The sequence below is a fragment of the Mus caroli genome, unplaced genomic scaffold (assembly GCF_978045245.1).
Source record: "Mus caroli unplaced genomic scaffold, Mus_caroli_1 scaffold_3, whole genome shotgun sequence".
Lineage (NCBI taxonomy): Eukaryota > Metazoa > Chordata > Mammalia > Rodentia > Muridae > Mus > Mus caroli.
Genome location: NW_028227258.1, coordinates 137190466 through 137212426, shown reverse-complemented (window position 1 = coordinate 137212426; position 21961 = coordinate 137190466). Strand labels below are relative to the sequence as shown.

General features: G+C 35.4%; 1 protein-coding gene across 2 annotated transcripts in view; it reads right to left on the bottom strand.

Annotated features, from left to right (window-relative positions):
• Naaladl2 (N-acetylated alpha-linked acidic dipeptidase like 2) overlaps positions 1-21961 on the bottom strand; it is a 1298244-nt gene that overhangs the window by 1089083 nt on the left and 187200 nt on the right. The window contains exon 2 of one of the 2 annotated variants that reach the window (XM_085836001.1): positions 15016-15195. The exons of the other annotated variant lie outside the window; for it this stretch is intronic. The gene's annotated coding sequence lies outside the window, so the exon portion shown is untranslated. The remainder of the gene's footprint in view (positions 1-15015; positions 15196-21961) is intronic. 2 annotated transcript variants of the gene reach the window in all.

Genomic DNA, 21961 nt, shown 5'->3' with positions numbered 1-21961 from the left:
TAGAAATAGAACAGGTGATGTGTTATCCATTATCTAACTATCAATCTTAATGAGCACATTAGAAGATAATAAAATGTGTGGGAGGCTATAACTCAAATATTATAATGCTGTAATTATGTACTGAATGGTTTGTAGGTAGTTTCAAGGGACAGGGGTAAACTTGTTTGGTAAAAATGAGTCATTTTTTTCACTTAAATTTATTGTATCTATGGCATTCCACAGCCACACAAAAGAAGGTGGAGAAGTTGCAGGAAGGGGGATCAAATAGAGTAAACTACTGAAAACCTCTGCCTTGTTAGTAACTTTCCGAATGTCATCTCAAAATAAAATATCTATACCTGGTTATACTATGGAAAGACTAAAAATATTAGAAAGGTAAGCTAGAGAAGTTTTGAAAGAAAAGAAAATGTGATGAAACAGAACACAGGTCCTGCCCCACAGTGAACATGGACACTACAGCTTTATCTTTAAACATGCTGAAATCCCTTCCAAAGACATGGTTCATAAATACCTCCTGTTGTTAAGTGAGTTGGCTTGATTTGCAATTTAATGATTTTGTACTGAACAGAGCTTTGAACTTATAATACACTGTGCTTTATCTGTTCCTTAGGTCATGCTTTGCTATTTTCAGCCACACCTAAGACTACTGAAGACATAAAATGCATGATCTCCCTTCTTTTCTTATCTAGTTTCAGCCCTTACTTAGACTGTTAGTCTACTTGAGTTAATGTTCAGACATGGTATTTCATACTCCATGTAATTAAAAATTAAGTGAATATAAATTTGAGATCTCTACAATATTTTTGTAGCTTTGTATATTTGTTGATATTAACTGGCTTTGTATTAGTAACAAATATGCTAACATAAAAGGAGCCTCCTTTTACTAAATTATTCACATGTGGTAAAGATATTTGTTGATCAAACTGAGGTCATAAAAATGTAAGTGAGGATTGTGTAGGAGTCAGTATAATGAGTATTGTTTTCTGAAGAACAATCCTGAAAGCCCTGCCAAAGACCCACCCTCAACACATACCAGTTAACTGACTTGCCTACACACAATATAGAAAGAATGGCCTTCCTAGCTCTTCTACAGCTACACCTCTAGGTGTACACAGCTAGGGCAATATAATGGACAAAGAAGTAGATTTTTAAAGGAACGCCATTGTGGGGCAGTGGACTGTGAGAGGATGCCTGGTCCTCAGTTGAGCTAATGGCTCGACGCCCTGGAGACCTTGAAGGGAAGGTAGGAGCTTTGGCTGCTTTGGGTACCAGCCCCACCCCTAACCCCCCTGCCAGCATGTAGTCAAAGCCCCCTATGGCCATAGATTAGTGGCCATCAGTCACATAAGGGCAACACCTCAATCCCTTCCACATGTAGAAGAGGCATCCCTAACATCTCAGATCAAGACAACAGGAAAAGAGAATTTACCTGAGGTCACATAAGTTCAAGATAGAAGAGATATCCATGCTAATGCGGTACCTAGAGGCCTGGAATGCATAAACCAAAAAGTTTCTTTTCCTAGACATTCCTCTCTGCAAAAGGTGTTTAATCTCAGGCCTGCCCCTAGAAACTGGGGTATGGCTTTACACATTCACTTTTTTTCCATGACAACAAATGTCTCAGAACTGGGGACCATCTCTTTTCATGGAGATCAGCCATGGGGAGCCATAGACAAGACTTTTGCCTAGAGAGTCGCAGTCTAGTCTCCCATCAAAGGCCTCTCTGGGCTTCCAACCAGCCAGAGAGCCTCTGCCATGCCAAAGACAAGTCATGAGATAAACTGGAGCAAACCTTTCCCCTAATACCCTCCTCCTTCCCCGCCCCGGCCTTGGGCTAGACCCAGCCCTTGGGCCCCCACTCTCTTTTCAACTCTTCTAAGACTCACAGCAGTGCTTGGATGTCCAAGAGTCTGACAACACCACACTACAGGCCTCTTTACAGGTCTGGGGACCCTGAGCCAGCACCAGCTTTCCCACATCTCAGACTGTGCTTTTCCACAGATGGAGTGGTGTTTCATCACTTGCCTACAGCCCAGCACCTCTGCCTGAGCATTGGCATGGAAAAAATGCAGTCAAACTCCTGTGTCCAGCCTCCCCAAGCAGCCCTGTGGCAGAGCAGACACAGGATCCACAATCCTATACCCTCTTTTCATAGTATGTAGATTCATTCAGTCTCAATTATGTATGAGTTGAAAGTCTGTCCCTGTATTCTGAATTTTTTATCTATTTTTATCATAATCTGGAAATATATATATATATATGTATATATATATATATATGTGTGTGTGTGTGTGTGATTATTTTTGGTTTATAAATATGTCTTTTTAATTCATTAAAATTTAAAATGTATAAATATTAATTTAAAACACTAAACATTTAACAAACATATCACACCTAGTAAATATATTTCCTTTTTTCTCATGAATATTCTTTGTTAAATTATAACAAAATAACTTAATATGAATATGCCCTAGTAGAATATTGTTTGATTATAATCTTTTTAATTCAGTATTTGAAACTATAGCAAACAAAATGCTCTAAGCAATTATTACTTTCACTAGTTTGTTCTTCCAAGGTCCTACTTTTGTAGTGACATATTCACGCTGTAACATTTTTGTTAACACTTGAAGACAAAGATGAAAATTTCTAAAGTAACTCAACTATCTGCTAGTGCTAAATAACCTTGAGTATGAAGCTACCCTGTCCTCCATTCCATTCCATTAGAATAAGTACGTCCAGCACCGCAGAGATCATGTTCTTTCAATCCTGAATAGCAAAGTAAACAATCGCTTTTTCTGTGAGCTTCTGATTCAAAGTCCATAATGTTCACTTCAGCACAGTGAACTTCAGACGTGAAAAGTTCTTATTGGAAGGAGCCAAAGGTCATACGCCCCAGTTTTAGCATGATGTTTTAGCTGCTTCAGGATGATAGGAACATTAGAGCGGAGCAGAGTACACTTCAAAGATGCCTGCGGGTTAAAAATAAACAACCTCTTCAGAAGAGTGTTCAGGCCTTTGTTTCCTTTCCATGCTGAGTCCTGGGCCTGAACTGAAGTGTAAGATCTGCAGGGTAATTCAGTGTAACTAGAAATATCATTGAACTACTAAAAAAAAAAAAAAAAAAAAAAAAAAAAAAAAAAAAAAAAGTCTAAGTTTATATTCTGGTCATTTTTAAGTCTACAGTTTCTAACTTCTAAATGCTATTATTTCAAAATGACAACTTATAAGAATAGTACTACCCTTCAGTTATATGCTTCACCAATGATTAGTCACAGCCACATAAAACCTGAAGTGGTCCAAGGATTCCCTATGAGGTTTGAGTGTGCTTGTCAAGACTGGTTGATTGCAACTCAGTGAGATTTACAGTCACCTAGGAGACAAATCCTTGCTTTTATCTATGAAGGGGTTTCCCTAGAAGAGTAACTGCTCTCTGAGGCCCAGATCAAAGAGATCACAGGGACAAAGGTTTTCTGAGCGAGCATGCCCATTCTGTGTTGTTCTGATGTCAGACTCTGGCTGTTTTGCACCCCCCAATATGAAATCAATACTAGTGACACTCAAGGGTACCCAAATCAGATTGAAATTTCTAGCTCATACAAGTTTCATTTAAGCAGTTACTGGGTTCTCTGCCTCTCATTTGCGTAGATAACTGACTCTGCCTTACATATATGATATATGTATCATAACCATTTCCCTGTGTTATAAGCTTATTGAAATCTTATCAACTCTTCTTCTTTATTCCTGGTTTGGTTTGTTGAGAGGTCCCCCTTTCTCTCATGGATTGGCCTTGACTTCACTATGTAACCCAGTCTCATAGTTCTTCTGCCTCGACCTCCCAGACTCTAAATCCTAAGAATGTACCTTCATGGAAGCTGAATCTGAAGGCCATGTTCCCTCCTCTTAAACCTGACTTCTGACATTGATAAATATGCCCCATGCTTTTCATTAGAAATATATCCAATCTGCCTGCTTTGCCAGAAGTAATATGAGCAATCTCAGTAACTAAGATGAAGGCTAATGCAACAATATTACATAACCATTGAGAAGACATCGTATGCTGCAAAATGAATAAACTAAGAGAATATATTATACTTAAGTTGAATTTCAGTTGTCAATTATATATGGTTATTGAAATAAATAAGAGAATCTCATTCTTCAAGGAACTTCCTCTCCCCACCTCCACCGGCTCCCCCATCCTCATCCACACAGGCCACTGTATGGAAATCAGTTGAGTTGCATTCAATCCCAGTCAAGAAACAGGGAGCAATAGAGTGAGAAAAATGAAAATGAATTTTAATGACTACAAAGATCAGGGACACCTGCACCCAGGACAACATATAAACAACATATAAACAACATGTAAAAACCATGTAAACAATACAGGAAAATTATCTGAGTAAATGTAAACCAGAGAAAATGCTAGAAGCAAATAAGTGCAGGGCAGCTAGACTGACAGGCAATGGATATTAAGGAGACACAAGAAAAGACATAGGGATGTCTACACTGCTCCCCCTTCCTTGCTCCTGACCGACCAGAACTATAGTACTGCCAGTGTGATGGGGACAGAGTAATCAGCATGGCACATACAGCTCGTGAGAATGAAAATAGTTTGGCTCATTTGGAAAGTACACTGACCATTTCTTAAAACGTGACCTAACTCCTTTACTCCCGAGGACTTCTCTAACAGAATGCAGTTACTAAGCATCTATAAAGTGACAGACTGGTTATTTTTGTTTATGACGGGAATGATAAAAGTATTTTTATTTATAGTAACATATATCTGAATGCCATTCAAGCATACATGAAGTAAATGCACAATCGTACAGTAGGGTACAATTTGGTAAGAAACAGTCATAGTATAGTGATACTCTGTACTAAATGGATGAATCAAAAAATAATTATAGAGCATGAAACAAACCAGATCTATACAGTACACAGTAAATAACATTATTTATGTGAGATTCTATCCCCAAGTGGCAGAAGGAATTAATAATGACAACAAGTGCAGAATCACTTGTCTGGCGCTACAAAGGATATAAGAACCAGGCCTGAGGAGATCCCAGGGAAACTCTCTTTGGCAATGCATACCTTACTGTTTTGGCTGCAAAAACAGATTCACAGGTGTAGACCTGATGGAGATCATACATCCATACATGGTGTTCGAGAAAGATAATAACAAAGAGATTCAGTTTCAGGTTTGTAATCGGATCACAACCCCTGTGCCTTTTCTAACATCTGCTAAGTAAGTTGTATTCCTAGTCACATGCACGTGTGAAACACTTCACTAAAAGTACTTAGGAGATACTTCATTCGTTTTTTACTTAGGTATTTTCCTCATTTACATTTCCAATGCTATCCCAAAAGTCCCCCATACCCTACCACCCCATCCCCCTGCCCACCCACTCCCACCCTTTGGCCCTGGCATTCCCCTGTACTGGGGCATATAAAGTTTGCAAGTCCAATGGGCCTCTCTTTCCAGTGATGGCCGACTAGGCCATCTTTCGATACATATGCAGCTAGAGACAAGAGCTCCGGGGTACTGGTTAGTACATCATGTTGTTCCATCTATAGGGTTGTAGATCCCTTTAGCTCCTTGGGTACTTTCTCTAGCTCCTCCATTGGGAGCCCTATGATCCATCCAATAGCTGACTGTGAGCATCCACATGTGTTTGCTAGGCCCCGGCATAGTCTCACTAGAGACAGCTATATCTGGGTGGAGAAAGAGGAACACTCCTCCATTGTTGGTGGGATTGCAAGCTTGTACAACCACTCTGGAAATCCATCTGGCGGTTTCTCAGAAAATTGGACATGGTACTACTGGAGGATCCCGCAATATCTCTCCTGGGCATATATCCAGAAGATGTTCCAACTGGTAAGAAGGACACATGCTCCACTCTGTTCAGAGCAGCCTTATTTATAATAGCCAGAAGCTGGAAAGAACCCAGATGTTTCTCAACAGAGGAATGGATACAGAAATTATGGTACATTTACACAATGGAGTACTACTCAGCTATTAAAAACAATGAATTTATGAAATTCCTAGGCAAATGGTTGGACCTGGAGATACTTAATTCTTAAGAGATACATAAATGCGATATTTATACAATTTTGAAAATTGTAAAATAACAATAACATAACAATATATTACCTTTTACTAAAACAATTGTATCAATTATAATATAAAAATACACAAGTATATAAAACATTAATGACATTATTTTCTTTTCTCTACACTTCTACTACACTAAAATGTAAACTTTGTAATTACTTTGTGTTCTGATATAATAAATGCAGGAGCAAAACATTCTAAAGTTGTCACCTTTCCATTCTCTTTTTCTCACACACCAAAACAAAAATAAAAACAGTTTATTAGCAATAATGCTTGAAGTAAAATAAGGAAACTATCTCAAGACTATTTCCTTTCTCATTAAATTCTATTTTCAGAAATATAACATTATACCTTACATAACTAATTTTATTGACTTTGTATATATATATTAGCATTTCTATTTGTTATAGGTTACACAAAACTTATAAACTGACAAAATACATCAGTAGCTTCAAGTTTAGAAACATTACAATAATTTTGATAAAATAATGAAAGTAAAACTTAGAGACTTATATTGTTTGCATTGAAATGAACTCTGATGTATTCTGACAATGAGCAGCACAATTCCAAATGTTTCCTTTAGGCTCAAGATGACCTAAAGGATTTTACTGGATTAATAATATTGTGTGTCAGTGTCTATTGAACTTCTATGTTCTTTTTTATGTGTTTTTCCTGAACTCTATTCAGCAGTTGTGCAGAAAAACAAGCCTTGATCACCTTTCAAAGACCTCAAATAACATCAACTACAGAGACCTTCAAATCCATCTCTTAAAAGTTCTCCTAGATTTTATAGCTACATGAGCACAATTTAATTTATAATGAAATAATAATTCTAGGCAAAGAAAACATGTGTAATCCACAGCTTTGGAAAGCCAGATTCACTGGTTAAACAAAGAAACGAGTCAACTATAACTGGAATTTCTTCAATAAAACTTGGGATTTTTTTTAAGTCAGGTACTAATGTTTCCTGTTTACTTATAGAATCATGTATCTACAAAAATGCCCATTCTCAGCTGACATAAAAGTCAAGTAAATAAACAGTGTATATCACAAAATTATACATGGATTAGAACATGTCTGTGACAGGAGTAGTATCTGTAATGCTAGCACCTGAGAGGCAGAAGGAGGCCACTAGTTTTAGGCTAGAACACTAGAATAGTTTTAGGATTGTGGTTCTAGACTAGCCTGGGCTACACTGTTAACACCCTGTCTATAAAACAAAAATCAAAAGAAATATTTATTATTTTAGATGTCAGTGTTAGTAAGGCAAGTTTAAAAATTGAAGTCTGACATTCATTGCCATAGATAAATCAAAAAAAAAGCCCCCACATACATATCTGTCACTCTGCTGTGACTGATTGCTAGGATGTAAATATAAAATTTACATATAAAAGTCAATTTACAAATTATTTAGACAACATAGTAAAATGTTCTTTTTGCCAAATCCTAAATTCAATATATCTATTCTAAAAGATAAGAAAAGGATGGAATGAGAAAGCAAAGGAATGGAAAGTCAAGGTCAATTATCCACGCTAAACCCAAGGAGGAGAATTCTCAAATAATAAGTACAAGCTACTCATGGTTTTCACAAAGAATGCATGTGGACATATATGCACATACACACACACATACACACACACAGACATATACACACAGAGAGCAGTGTAGAAAAATCAACTGAAGCCTAGATTTTTTTAATTCTAGAAAAAATGAACATTTGCATTAAAAATTTTTTCTTAAGAATGTATTTCATGACCAAAATAATAGAGAGTATTCCTTCCCCATCCTTTTACTAACAAGTTCGGAGTAAATTTAGGAAAAATAGTATTAAATAAAAAGCTCGCAAACACCCTTCAAATCCTTGCATTTCACACACAAGCTACTTTCATTAGGATGGCAGTACATAAAATAGGGAATGTGCTGGGTGTATTTTTCAGCAGATTAGCTATCCTAATTACATTTTGCTAGGCTAATGTTAAAATTAGTTTCAATTCCCTAAGTACTCATCAGTTGATCACAGAGAGAGCAGGCTTGCAACTTCCTAGGTACTGGAAAGAAACCACCTACAATTAAAGATGTAGATAATTTAATCTGTAATAACAGTGTATATAGATAGGGTGAATTAGGTGCTCATCAACTCTTAAACTCCCATAGATTATCTATAGAAAAAGATCTTATAAAATATCTAAGAAAAACATCAGAACTGATTTAAAATCATATGTACTGAAAGGGAATATATATACTCAGTAGTTGGGGATCACCTTAATTTAGTTTTGAATGAGAAACTACTCCTTATGGATTTTGTCCATAATTTTATAGAAAAACAAGAAAAAAGTAATGTTAGTTTGTTGAAATAATTTAATGAAAGCACATATTGATACTTACAAGTCATTGTTGGTGCAAGCGCCTTAAGCTTTCTTGTGATTTCTAATAGTAAATATTTTGATTCAATTTTCTAAATGAGTTCTTTGAGGTTGAAGGTTAGATAGACTCAAGACCTACTTTTTAACAAGAGCAAGGAAATTCACTAATTTTTTACGCATGAAAAATATAGAAGTAGTCAATGGCCTAAGAAATATTGATCAGTCAATGTGAGCAACATCAAAAATGAATAGCTTCCTTCTTGCTCTGCTTTTAGAATATATATTTCCTTACAGTGTAGTTATCCTGAATTATAATTTACTGGATTCTACATATTGTATTAGAAAGTAAAGTCAATTCAGGACACAATGACTAACACAACTTTTGTGAAATGCAAAGAAGTTTATGGGTTAGAGCACCATGGAATGTGAATATGTCAAGATTCAATAGAATGCCTACTCTATCATCAGGGAGAGTCACCTTAATCTGAGGAGCAACTCAGTTGCTGACGATTTACTGGTCACTTTGGTAATGAACTTACTGATGAATCACAGATGGCTGCAGAGGCAAGGGATGGATTGGGGAAGTTAGATAATAAAAAGTAGACAAACACTGAAAACATAAATGACTAACAAAGAAAACAGGAGTGGAAATGAAAATCAACAGCTGCAGACAAAATGGCAGGTGAACGTCATAGAGAAAACTGAATTAAACATTATTGATATTTCCCTACTTGTATTAAGATTTTGCAACTATCACTTTATCCTGTTATAAAGTCTTTTGGTATATGGAATCAGTAGGTCCTTGTAAAAATTAAGTGACATAGATCTTTGATATATTGAATGCTGTCACCTGACCACAAATTAAGGATTCTGAGGATAAAATGTTAAACATCTAATCAAGTTCAAGCAGAAAATCAGTATATTTTTTAAAGTCCTGCTGTAAAAATCACTCTCTCCTGATAATTTATCAAGTAAGGAAAATACTCTTTAGTCTTCAGCCTAGGGATATTATATTCATAACAAGGTTATTCTATTTTCTCTGGAAAAAAATGCAATTATGATTTTAACTACATTATTTCAGACATTAAACCCTTATGTCCACTAGAAACATTTTTTCAGGTGCTTCTCAGCCATTTGGTATTTCTCAGTTGAGAATTCTTTGTTTAGCTCTGAACTCCATTTTTAATGGGGTTATTTGAATTTCTGGAGTCCAGCCTCTTGACCTCTTTGTATATATTGGATATTAGTCCCCTATCAGATTTAGGATTGGTAAAAATCCTTTCCCAATCTGTTGGTGGCCTTATATGTCTTATTGATAGTGTCTTTTGCCTTACAGAAGCTTTGCAATTTTATGAGCTCCCATTTGTCAATTCTTGATCTTACAGCACAAGCCATTGCTGTTCTGTTTACGAATTTTCCCCTGTGCCCATATCTTTGAGGCTTTTCCCCACTTTCTCCTCTATTAATTTCAGTGTCTCTGGTTTTATGTGGAGGTCTTTGATACACTTAGACTTGAGCTTTGTACAAGGAGATAAGAATGGATCAATTCGCATTCTTCTACATGTTAACCGCCAGTTGTGCCAGCACCATTTGTAGAAAATGCTGTCTTTTTTCCACTGGATGGTTTTAGCTCCCTTGTCAAAGATCAAAGTGACCATAGGTATGTGGATTCATTTCTGGGTCTTCAATTCTATTCCATTGATCAACCTGTCTCTCTGTACCAGTACCATGCCAGTGCCTGGCAATACAGAAGTGGATGCTCACAGTCATCTATAGGATGGAACACAGGACCCCCAATGGAGAAGCTAGAGAAAGCACCCAAGGAAGGGTCTGCAACCCTATAGGTGGAACAACAATATGCATTAACCAGTAACCCCAGAGCTCACGTCTCTAACTGCATATGTAGCAGAAGGTGGCCTAGTTGGCCATCATTGGAGAGAGGCCCCTTGATATTGCAAACTTTATATACCCCAGTACAGGGAAACACCAGGGCCAAGAAGTGGAGTGGGTAGGTAGGGGAGCAGGGCATGGGGAGGGTATATGGAACTTTCGGGATAGCATTTGAAATGTAAATAAAGAAAATGTCTATTCAAAAAACGGAAAAGAAAAATACACAGCTGTCCCACAAATATAATGCATAGTTGTCTTCATCCAAATAGTTGTTGCAATTTCCCAATGAAGTCAGCTTTCTCTATTCTATAGTGGCGATGAGAGCAAGAGTAGACTCAGTTTTGTATGTTTTGTGGTTGGGAGAGTTCAGCATCATGTATGCCCTCTAACCTAAGATATTGATATCTGTATAAAGATTTTCTCATATAATAGTATACAATAATGAAATGAATGTGAGAATTCTAAGAGGTAGTTCCAACCAGTTTCTTATTCTCTCTTTTATCTGCTATGGCATCTTTGAATAGTAATATATATTTTATGTTCTATTGTAAATATTAGTGTCATAATTACAGTAATTTCCTGTTTACTTGTTATTTACTTCTGTGTACATTATTTAATGTATGTTCATAATCACATTGAAAAGAACTATTCTACAAATGGGAAAAGTAAGAAATAGAGAAGCTAAATTATTTAATAATAAACAAACAAACAAACAAACAAACGTCTACAGAAACAGGGACTCATAGACCTGGGATGCATGAAAATAACTTGTCAATGCCAGCAGTTAGAATTTTTCTAGAATTTTGTAAGTCAACTGTTCAACATACCCACAATTGAAATTATTGAACTTATATACAATTCCATCAATGAAGACTAGACTTACAGAAAGTATATTATGAGTGAAGGTGGTAAATTCTTAAAATGGGATTTTCCAATTAAATTATTGCACTTACACTTTCTTCATAGAATGTCAGTTGCCCACATTTTACAGGACATTAGTTCTTTTTGTACCTGAATTTGATGGCATCCATTGCACACAATTTTGAGGAGATCATCTATTATTTTTAACTGTGTCACCTGCAAATTCAATGGTATGAAACATACTACAAAAACTAAGCAAGCATATAATATGTGAACATTAATCATATGGAGAAAAGGGATTAGGGTAAAGGATATATAAACATTGACTAACAACTTGCTTCCCTTCAAACATGGACCTAAAGGCAAAAGAGATACTTGGAGTGAGAATATCCAACAAACTCTGAAGGGCCCAGCATTGTAAACAGAACTAAGACTTTCAAAAACCAGAACTTTTTAGGATCATCAACGTTCACCAAGAAAGATGAGACAGGGTAATGCCAAATATTAAGAGAGAAGGTTAGAAGACACAGGTTCACTGCCCCCAGGAGTGTGACACAGGGATCTGTGGAAATTCCAGCCACTATTGTTAGTGATCAAAAGCCAATGGGTAGATTTAAGGAAACTTATTTTCTAAAACAATTTATCTGTTTTTTAGCCATAAGTAAAATGAAAATGGTCACGACCAGAAAACAAAACAGTTGTTGGGACTAAGTTGTAGCTCAGTAGTAACACATTGAGATTAAGAAAGAGATTTCACTCTGTGATATTCATTTAGGAATGTTTAGAATATTATACCTGGAATATAGAACCCATAATGAGGATACAGAAAACAGGAAGTAAAATAAATCCTGGAGTCTCTTGAGGTGTCAGAAGGATGAAAAAATGAGAGCAACAAGGCAAAATAACCTCTACCTAGAAAGTAAGAGTATATTGGAAGCAGAGTGACACTTTAGAAAAAAGTCCCCTTGTTCCTTGATCTACTATATGGAGTAGCAACTAACAAGAAAATTTGTGTCTATTCAATCCTTGTAATGGGAGCTTGCTCAGAACCTCTGTTTTGCCCTAGGTGATGCTCCTCACTGAAAAAAAAATTCTATTCATATTTTCCTGAATGTTTCGATGAGAAATGAACACTGAATTGTGAGGGTCATACAATTAATGAACAAGTGCTCTGTGCCGGACAGCTACCCTCCACGACAGGCAGCCTGTCTTCAATAAACCATTATAGTACCAACCCCAGAAAAGTTCAGAAGGAAACATAGCTCAAGCTTACTGCAGTGTGTTAGGTCAGCCACAGTCAGCCCTCACTTATCAAAGCAATTTGTTTAAAATAACTAGAATGAATATTTTAAAAGATTCAATTGGATTTATTAACACTGCATACAATTATTCAAACTAGCTTTACAAAGTTAAATTCAGATGTATGAAAGGTAAAGAAACACCTATAGAAAAAATTCCATAAGTAGATGAGTTTAACTAATGAATTTTAACTTGAAAAATTATGCATATTGGTTCTATAGTTTTATAAGTAATACTACATTAAATTTCAAAATCTTATTAAAGAAAAAATAAGAATCTGCTATGTACCAAGAAGTGAAGATAGCATATAATTTAAGATGTAAAATGCTGGCTCAATTGTCAGATCTAATTTAATGAGGAGCTGCTCATGAGGGAATAAGAAAAAAAAAATTAAACCTTGTATAATTCCTAAACACAGAAGACTTATAAAAAGTATAATAAAATTAAATGAAACTGAATATTTTCTTTAAAAATCTCTCTAATACAACCATAAAACCCAAGCTATTTATATTACTTCATTTTAAACCCTAGCTCTGAAAAATAATGTATTCTCATTTAACACTGAGTTATAGTGTGAAGAACTTCACTTCTTAGTTGTAAAGCGAAGGACAATGTGTAAGATTGAGTCAATGTTTTCTATGCAGAAGCTACCCACTGCTTGTCATTCATTTATTTTTATAGTGCTAAGGATGGGGTAAAAATCTCTCAAATAGTTTAAAATAAATACATTTATTATAATCATATATATCAGAATCACTATGCTTATATATATATATATATATATATATATGGTTATATTATATTATAGCAAAGTAAACACTTGTTATGGTCCTACAATTAGTTTCATTACTATCATAAGATATCCTGATAATTTCATAATTAAGTGCTGTTTCAAGTAGAGTACAACTAACTAGAGAAATATATAGTAATAATAGGTTGAACTTGGGCATTTTTATCTCTGATATAATTTCCATTTATTTTACATTTTGGTTAGCACTTTTTCATATATTTAGTGCCAAGAAGTTGTAACAGAATTGATCGAATATGTTATTTTAATTTAATATATTATTTTAATGTTATCAAAATTATATATCCTACAATAATTATGGCTTCCGTGATTTCAAGTATATTATCTTCAATATTTCAATGAAATACACTAATATCTAATTTCTACAATTGTTTCTGGCCACTGAGAGAGAGGAACAGGAAATAACAGCAGAATGTTGCTGTGCTATTTGTGTGTGCTCTTACATGTAAACAATCAAACAGGTGAATAAAATGAGCATATTTTGAGATCCTGTTAAAAGCTGCCCTTCTGCTCTTTATAACCCAAGAATCCATCAAGATGTCTATGCATTTATCTCCCTACCTATCTACCTACCTACCTATCTCTCTACTCAATGAACATAAAATTATACAGATATGTTCACACTTATTTTATGTATGTTTTCATTTGCAAGTATTTAGCCTGTGCCTGCTTATTTTCAAAATAGGTGATAACATGATTAGTTTTCTGTATCTTCTCCTCTTCTCACTGATGAGTAATCCTTGAATGATTTTCATGTAAGTATTTATAGTTATGGTTACTGTTTTTGAATAGGTTTGATTTTTTGGAATAGCATATTACTAATTTGGCAAATAGGTAATCATTTTGTTTCTAAACTGCTAGTAAAAACATGTCCATGTTGGATGTTTTTACTGATGATGTAATCACATAATAAATGTATTAGCCTATTTGGTGCATTTTCTTCATGGGACAAGGCCCTTGAAGTGAGATGATGGGGCAATAGTATATGTATTTTAATTTTAATTTTAAATATACTTATTGCTGCCAGAATGCCTTCTTGAGGCTGATGTAATTCATGTTTGTACCAATGCTCTGTGCAGTCTTTTGTCTTTCTGTGTCTGCTATCAGCCTTTCCCCTCTACACATTATTTAGATTTGGAGTGAAATTGTTCACCAGAGAGACCTACTTTGCAATTTACCACACACATGCATTCATTACCCCCTACTTCTCTCTGTCAGCTTGCTCTATTTTTTTCCCTAGCACTGGCCAATGAGTCCATAGCATATTAATTATTAAATGTGTCCACATTTATCTTTGTTTGCCCTGTGCATGAGAGAAAATTTTATTTCAAATAAATGGAACTCAGGGGGAGGGGAACCAATTATATGGGCTCCCTCATTGCTAGTTTTCAAGAATCCTTCAACACTGTACTTTACCTCCTGGTGAAGTGGGAATTTCTGGTTTCATTGGAGACTCGGTTGTGGCATGTGATGTTTTTCTGGAAACTGTCTTGTGGGAGGGTGTTTTGCTGGGGCAGGTACATGAGAATATGTTTGGTTGAAGCAAACCCTTAAAAGAATGCTTTCCTGAGAACAGACAAATGGTGTTTCTCTGGAAGCTCTCTGGCAAAAGGGCATGCACTGTTTTGCTGGAACTGAGGCTTAAGGAGACTCTTGATGTTAGAAGGTATAGAAGTATAACCTACCACACAGTGGATGATGCTCTCTTGCTGTCTTTGCTGGTCTTCATTTGTTGTGACTTCACAGAGAGACATGCACCAAAGAACTTCTGGAGGTGTTCTGGCTATTTCTCGTTGCTTCACTGGTCTTGTGCCAGTTTATAGAGCTCTGTAGTTTCTTCTGATTTGTGTTTGGTGTTTTGCAGACTGCTGACAACAAAGACTGGAATCACCCCCAAAGAATTACATCTGAGCAGATCTACATCCCTCTTGTCTTATTAGCCATCTTCCCCCCCCCCAACTATAAGTGAGCTATAAGGGAGGCTGAAGCGATTAAGAATCCTTATTAAATTTCACTGTCTCTGGTTCTATGTGGAGTTCCTTGATCCACTTAGATTTGACCTTAGTACAAAGAGATAGGAATGGATCAATTAGCATTCTTCTACATGCTAACAACCAGTTGTGCCAGCACCATTTGTTGAAAATGCTGTCTTTTTTCCACTGGATGGTTTTAGCTCCCTTGTCAAACATCAAGTGACCATAGGTGTGTGGGTTCATTTCTGGGTCTTCAATTCTATTCCATTGGTCTATTTGTCTGTCACTATACCAGTACCATGCAGTTTTTATCACAATCGCTCTGTAGTACAGCTTTAGGTCAGGCATGGTGATTCCACCAGAGGTTCTTTTATCCTTGAGAAGAGTTTTTGCTATCCTAGGTTTTTTGTTATTCCAGATGAATTTGCAGATTGCCCTTTCTAATTCGTTGAAGAATTGAATTGGAATTTTGATGGGGATTGCATTAAATCTGTAGATTGCTTTTGGCAAGATAGCCATTTTTACTATAATGATCCTGCAAATCCATGAGCATGGGAGAATGGATACAGAAAATGTGATACATTTACACAATGGAGTACTACTCAGCTATTAAAAAGAATGAATTTATGAAATTCCTAGGAAAATGGATGGACCTGGAGGGCATTATCCTGAGTGAGGTAATCCAATCACAAAAGAACTCACATGATATATACTCACTCATAAGTGGATATTAGCCCAGAAACTTAGAATACCCAAGATACAAGATACAATTTGCAAAACACTTGAAACTCAAAAAGAACGAAGACCAAAGTGTAAATTCTCTTTTCCTGTTGTCTTGACTTGCTCACAGTCAGCTATTGGATGAATCACAGGGCCCCCAATGGAGGAGCTAGAGAAAGTACCTAAGGAGCTAAAGGTGTCTGCAACCCTATAGGTGGAACAACAATATGAACTAACCAGTACCCCCCAGAGCCCATGCCTCTAGCTGCATATATATCAGAAGATGGCCTACTTGGCCATCAGTGGAAAGAGAGGCCCATTGGTCGTGCAAACTTTATATGTCTCAGTACAGGGGAATGCCAAGGCCAAGAAGTGGGAGTGGGTGAGTAGGGGAATGGGGGAAAGAGAGTATGGGAGACTTTTGGGATAGCATTGGAAATGTAAATGAGGAAAATACCTAATTAAAAATATTTTTAAAAAAGAATCCTTATTAAAGTAGGTTTTGAAAAACATAATTCTACATCCTGGTTCAGGAAATGTCTAGTACAAATTCAAAGTAAAACACAAATGTCAACCACATTCTAATGCAATGTAACATCAGAATAAACAAAAACAATATAAATTATGTTTAACATTTGTATAAAATTATATACAAGAAGACAATTAATATGTTATAAATCAAATTATTTGATAACAGACTAAACAATTTTGAAATGAGAGTTAAATTTGAATCTCATATTTCAAAAGCAGATTAGAAAATGTTGAAGAGGAAACTAGCTGACTAGAAAATGCACATAACAACATTATAGCCATGTAGCACTGACAGACAAGGGTATGCAACATGCATCTCAGAGATCAGTGTCTTGAGGCTACTCGTGGAAAGTGAAAGTTCCATGTAGTGAGATACAGATTGTCACAGCATACGAATGCATAGCATCCAGAGCTGAGTAAATGCTTAAAGATTCTAAAACTCAACGGGTATTAAGTACTAAAAAGAAACTTCAAGTCTAGACACTCACTATCAAACTCACAATGAAAAAAAAAGGCATTAATAAAAGTGCCTGGGACTGAAAGAACTTTGGACCCCAGCCCGCCAAAAAACTTGGCATATGTGCATATTTAAATGAAGTTATAATCCAAGGAAATGGGACCTAGCCCTGAACATAATGTTTCACAGATGGGGTATATATGAAGTATTCCTATATATTATATTGTAGGATCCTATGTATGACATAAGGTCCAGTGTGGAATTTTATACTTCAGCATCCCAGTATCATTTACAACTGATTCAATATTAAACACTTTGTTTCCTGAAATGACAAGTTTCAAGTTGCTGGTCCTCTGTCAAGTCATAGAATTTTTTTCCTTCCACTTTACACTAGGATGTCAGATGCTTTTTCAACAGTGCAGACAATAAGCCTATAGCTAAACTCTAATCAGTGAAGAGTTGAGGGTGTAATTGGTCATGAAGTCAATAACAATGTACCAACACTATATACTAAATAAGGTACCTTTGAACAGAAAAATAGTTACCTATTGATTGTTTCATCAAAATATGTAATTATAAATTAAGGTTATTATGAATGTATATTTTATCGAGGGATGTTGACTTGATATTCGCCAGTTTAATGCCCTCATTTGACTTTTTACAAAATAACAATAATGTGTAATAAGAACAAAGTATATACTAAAGATATAAAAGATGTCCCTACATTAGAAAACTATATAGGGCAAAATAAAATCATGAAGAAAGGACAAAAAATCAAAAAGGCATAGCCACAAGAATAAATAAGGTGAAATGTACCTTATGCATATGCAATGATTTTAAAGACATGGTGAGCATTGATGAGGAAGCAATTCTATATTATTATAAATTCCAAAACATATAAACGTAAGTAAAGCTTGTTTAATGGAAAATGTTTGTAACACTAAGAAGGTTAAAAGCAAATAGAGAATGAAACATAGATTTGAATTAGTCACTAGAATACTGGAGGAAGCCAGAGAGAAGCCAGAGACAGCCATGCAGAGGGACATGTTAGTGAGAAGAGGCATTCTGGCTGTTATAAATATATAAGGAAAAGACTGGAAGGCTCTTCTGGTTTCCTAATAGAAGCTAACGCTAATGAATATGGATAGCAAAGGGAATCAAAACCTTTGAATACTATGTCTGTCAGATATTTTATATATGATATATATACATATATATATGTATATATTTATATATGTATATATATCATATATAAAATATATCATTTCCCTCCATTGCCTTTCCTCTTCAAGTTCTACCCATGCTTAGTGTACACACATACAAGCACACTCACACACACACCTATGTGTATGTATAAATATAACAATATAGCCTACTGAGTTTATTCAATGTTATGTACCTGCACATCACTTCAGGACTGAACACTGTTACTGAATACCCAATTTCAATGATCCTCTCGAGTGTAAAACTACTTCTCCCAGTCTCTACTTAGCTTTCCTAGTTGCCTGTCTATGAGATTTCCCCCTTCCAAATTAATTAGTACGCTATTGGTGTTGTCTTTATTCAGGCCTTGTTTCGGTAGCCAGACTGTTGAGGTGTCATAGATTAGTTTTCTCTGCCATTTTTAAGAAAAACAATCTCACTGGAGATTTCTTATCCTCTGTCTCTTACAATATTTCTGCCCCCTGTTATATTATCTTTCTTGAGTCTTAAATATAGGAGTTATATTGTAGTTATATTGCGACTGTATATCAGAATGATATTATAATTTTATGTAGGGGTCTCCATCTGTTACAAAACAAAGTTTCTTTGATGAGGATTGGGAGATATACTTTATCCATGAGTGTAAGAAAAATAATGTGGAATGAAGTTGGGAAATTGGTGGTTTGGTAAAGTGGCAATGGTAGGTTCTCTCCGAAGTCACACTATTTCATGACCCCGAGGGTAGGTGGCTAGGTTTCCAGTTCTAAGATTTCCCTCCTCTTAACCATGACTTAAGTCCAACTAGACCACTGTTGGTTACTAACAAGTCTTATGTGCCATTCTGTTGATTCATAGGTTCTACTACTGGGTTGGAGTATTGTCTGCACTTCTCCCTTGGCAGCATACATAGTAACATTTAAGACTATAACAGTTAGTCCACAAAGAGGACACTTTCAGGGCAGATCCAACTTGGATCTTCCTAGTCCTGTGTCTGAGTGCATGGTGTCCCCAGCAATGTGAATTAACCTTCAACCTCTGGAAAGGAACCTAGAACAACAATATTAATCTGTATTATTTGAGTCTCTTGGACTCCCTTGGCCAAGAATTCAAAACAATGTTGCTCATGACTGGGTTTTATTTAGATACTCTGTGATATGTCAGAATTGTAAAACTAATTATGTATTAGTTAAATTATATTTGTTGTAATTTATATAATTTGTTCTCATGTTGATTTTTGAGATAATACAAATTTTAAACTGAGAAACAAAATTTTATAACATGTATGCTGCTTGCATTACTAGCATTTAAAACTTGACTCAGAAGTTAGCTTACAAATATTTACTGCAAGACCAGGAACATAAAAATCGATGACTATCACTAAATAATACGTTTTTTTTTTTTAATTTTCAAATACTTTACATATATTATCACTCAAGTCAACCTCAGAAGTCTATTCTTAAGTATTGTTCCTTAGAGATGAATAAAAGCTTATTATTAAAATTAAGGTACAAAATATCTGTAGATTCCAAATTAGGTGTGTTTACAATTAAACAGCTATAACTATTGTATTTGTGAATATAAAAGTGTATTTTTGACAAATTTAATAGATGTTTGAATATCTCTCCATACATGCAAGTGGATATTTATTGCCTTATTAAATAAAGTTGCCATTTCCAAGCTAATCTTTGCAGGCAGTTCATCTAAATGCTCTGAATTGATTTTCACTCTACCTGGATAACTAAAGCTCTATAATGAAACGAAAGTTGTGCTTACCCTTATGTGTTTCATTTAAATTATTTAAATATCATCAAAAATTTTATTAGAATAGAGTTTCAATCGAATGAAGAGCACTCTATGATTTTCACAATTGGTCAATTACCAAGAATGAACCTTCAATTGTGTTTTATATGCATGATAAATCTAAGATCTGCTTCAAAAACCAAAGTGGCTATCAACTTGATCAAATAATTAGATCATAAATCTCTAGTCTGTTGCCAATCAAAATGCAAATACATTGCTTTGAACACATTCAACATAACCACATCTCTACATTTGAGGAAAATTTAAGGGTTACTTTATTTCTTTCTGAAAACAAACATAATATGAACTAGTCACCCTGCATTTCCAATTTCTTTTCAAGGACATTGAAGTTCACTAAGCTAAATAGTTTTGTTCTAGCTAAAAGCCTCAATAAATTGCTGAAAACACTGTAATATACAGTGAAAATCAGTAGATTGACTGAAAATATTTTTTTTCTCTACTTAATGTGGTTATACAATGTGTCAATTATGTAGTCACTTAGAATTCTCAGGAAGAAAGCATCAACTTTCTCTGTAGAGAATCGGTTGGCTTTCATAATCCTCAGGATATTTGCATAATAACACCCTTGCAGCTGCAAGGTTAAATCCATTAATTTATTGGGACCAGAGCAGGCTGTTCTGGTTGGCTGTTGTAAAAATTGCTTTTTGCACTTGTCTTCTCCACCATCAAGCATTTGCTCCAAGCACACAATTACTGCAGCAGACCCTATGTTACCAAGCAAGAAACCTTATTTAACATGGAAAGTAGTGAACACTTCACTTTCTCAAAATGAAAAAAATTAATCTTGAAAAGCTTCATAATTAACATTTTCTCCTTCGCCATTTATTTCCTGGGATAAAGTCGAGGATGTCAATTGGAAGGAAGGTTAACTGCATGAACCCATTTGTACAGCATCTCTCCAGCACAGATATCATGACTAAACAGTCTCTTTAAAACTGAAAATAAGCTCATAGCCTCTATAGGTTGAGTGCCCATATGTTGCTTAGGGCGTCATTTTTTTTTTCAAAAGATGGTAACAAAATAAACCATCTTTTGAATTTCATCATACATATATGGAAGAATGGCAGAATAATAAAAATCAGGCAAATGTTCAGCTTTTTATGAAGCCATAAGAGAAAGCAATAAAAAAGAAAATGCTAAACTAAAAATGAGATCTTGAAAACCAAGTACATTCATCTGAGAATTAGTAAAGCACATAATCTATAAATCTACTGATGTGAGAAACATGGATCAGGGATCGCAGGAAACAAAATTAGTGATAACAATCCCAGTCTCTCTCTCTCTCTCTGTGTGTGTGTGTGTGTGTGTGTGTGTGTGTGTGTGTGCCTGTGTGTGTTGCACACACAAGCATTTGTAGGGGTATACATCCACTTGAGTGACCATATATGGAGTCCAGCAGAAACACTGGTTATCTTCTTCTATTGATCTTTACCCTATTTTTAAGACAGGTTGTTTTGTTTTATTTTGTTGTTTAGTTTCGTTTTGTTTTCTTTTCTTCTGTTTTACTCAAACTCAAACTCGGGTTCAGATAGGCTGGCTTGCCACTCCTGCAGCTTCATGAATGGTTATGCTGTAGGGCCTAGAGATTGTATGTCAGGTCCTCTTTTTTGAAAGAAAGCACTCTTAATAAAGCCATCTCCTCAGGGCATCATTAAATTAAAACATTTATTTATTTATTTATTTATTTATTTATTTATTTATTTATTTTATGTATGTGAGTACAGTGTAGCTGTCTTCAGACACACCAGAATAGGGCATTGTAATCCCACTACAGGTGGTTGTGAACCACCATGTGGAATTGAACTCAGGTCCTTTGAAAGAGCAGTCAGTGCTCTTAACTACTGAGCCATCATCTCTCCAGCGCTGGCCATCTTTTTTTTTTTCATAGAAAAATATGCATATATTTTGTTAAAAAGAAAACAGGTA